Here is a 2,351-nt window from a genome sequence, read left to right as displayed (position 1 = left end):
TGTTTTTTACAGTTGAGTCGTACTCAAATATGTATATATTCTACACTTTCTTTATCCATTCTTCCATTGAGGGGCATATAGGTTGTTTCCAGGTTCTGGTTATTACAAATAATGCTGCTATGAACATAGTTGAACAAATGTTTTCAAATGTTGCTGTCATAACTGGATGTCAACCTGTAGAAGAATGAAAATAGATCCATATCTATCACCATACACAAAACTCAAGTCCAAATGGTTTAAAGACCTCAATATAAATCCAACCACACTGAACCTGATAGACGAGAAAGTGGGAAGTAGTCTGCAACACATGGGCACAGGAGACCACATTTTATGTATAACCCCAGTTGCACAGAAAATGAGAGCAACAATGAATAAATGGGATCTCCTGAAACTTAGAAGCTTCTGTAAAGCAAAGAACACTGCCATTAAGATAAAAAGGCATCCTACTGAAGGGGAAAAGATCTTCACCAACCTCGCATCAGACAAAGGTCTGATCTCCAAAATATATAAAGAACTCAAGAAACTAGACATTAAAATTCTAATTAACCCAATTGAAAAATGGGGTACAGAACTGAACAGAAAATGCTCAACAGAAGAAGTTCAAATAGCCAAAAAAACACTTAAGGTCATTTTCAACTTCCTTAGCGATCAGGAAAATGCAAATCAAAACAACTTTGAGATACCATCTTACACCTCTCATTATGACTAAAATCAAAAACACCAATGATAGCCTATGCTGGAGAGGATGGGAGTAAGGGGAACACTCATCCATTGCTGGTGGGAATGCAAACTTGTGCAACCACTTTGGAAATCAGTGTGGTGGTTTCTCAGGAAATTGGGAGTCAACCTACCTCAGGATTCAGCAATGCCACTTCTGGGAATATACCCAAGAGATGCCCAATCATACTACAAAAACATGTGTTAGAAATTTTTTAGGTTTGGTTTTTTCATGGTGTCCCAGATTTCCTGGTTTCATGTTAGAAATTTTTTAGATTAACATTTTCCTTGACTGATGAATTTATTTCCTCTATTGTGTCTTCAATGCTTGAGATTCTCTATTCCATCTCTTGTACTTCTTCTGTTCTTATTATTCTTACATTTGGACTCATTATCCTTCACTTTACAATTAAGATCCATGTTTTTCTGAACTGCTGTCCACACCATCCCTGATCCCAAATGGAGACATCCATGATACCATTATTTGGGCATAGCTTAGAATCAGCCATATGATTTGATATCTGTATACTAAATTTCCCAGTGTTTCAATGATATTTACTAACATTTTAATGATGAATTTACTGATCATCAATAATGAGTCACTGTAATGAATCAATGATGGATACTGTTTTGTCCCTCGCAGCACAGTCCTTTGCTTTGTTAACCTAGGCGTCCTTTGCTTTGTTAACCTAGGCAAGCTCACCTACCCTGAGGGTCTTCAGGCCCCACATCCATAATACAAAGAAGGTAGGAAATCTGCCAATGGTGCCCTTCAATTTCAGTGTGTAACCTGCTTGCTTTTATCCTTTACCTCTGTCTTTTCATTGCTTTTAAAAGAAGCAGTCTCTCTTCCAGGCCCCCAAATATTCCTTCATTCAAGCTTCAATCCACATTCCTGTAAATACTGCCCTAACTTGGTTTAAACTTCCAGTTTATTTAATAATCATTTAAAAAATCATAAACCATGGGACTGGATGAGTCAGTGGTTTAGGGTATTTGCTGCTCTTGCAGAGGATTCTGATTCAGTTCTCAGCACCTACACGTTGGTTCTCAATCACCTGTAACTCCTTTTCCAAGGTATCTGACACCCTCTTCTCTCCTCCATGGCCACTACACACGTGGTACACTTCTATGTAGGCAAAACCCTCAGACAAAAAATAGAAGTTAATTTTGAAAAGATAAACCAAGAGTCAATTGTTTAGTTTTCTTCGATTCTCCATTTTTTGATGCAATTTGTAGAAAGAGCCTTGTGAGAACTTCAAAGTCCTTTTTCAATTAATTATAAAACATCCCAAAGTATGACATAATGTTTTCTGCAGTGAAAATTTTTATATATTCTTAGGTTGTTTCCTGCTTTTTGGTATATGTGACCAGAAAATGTTCTTTCACATTTATCATGTTAGAGTCACTATCTCAGAACACCCTTTTACATTTTGTAAATACTCTGTCAAATTTTCTTGTTTTTCAAGCTGCTTTTGCATTGTTTTCTATTACTTTCTTTTAATATATTTTTGCTTTTAGTCGTGATATATTTTCTAAAGAAATGCAAAATATGTGTATCACAAGTAAAGCAATTTAACATCTCTGAGGCAACAATTATAGAAATACAATGATAATGGCGCAATACAACTTTC

The 2,351-nt window shown here is 36.0% G+C and overlaps 1 protein-coding gene across 1 annotated transcript in view; it reads left to right on the top strand.

Moving 5' to 3' along the window:
* LG5H8orf34 (linkage group 5 C8orf34 homolog) overlaps positions 1 to 2,351 on the top strand; it is a 381,926-nt gene that overhangs the window by 66,504 nt on the left and 313,071 nt on the right. The gene's annotated exons all lie outside the window — the stretch shown is intronic.

The sequence above is a fragment of the Microtus ochrogaster genome, linkage group LG5, assembly GCF_000317375.1.
Source record: "Microtus ochrogaster isolate Prairie Vole_2 linkage group LG5, MicOch1.0, whole genome shotgun sequence".
In the NCBI taxonomy this organism is placed as follows: domain Eukaryota; kingdom Metazoa; phylum Chordata; class Mammalia; order Rodentia; family Cricetidae; genus Microtus; species Microtus ochrogaster.
The sequence above is the reverse complement of the archived record's forward strand: the minus strand, read 5'-3'. Positions and strand labels throughout refer to the sequence as shown.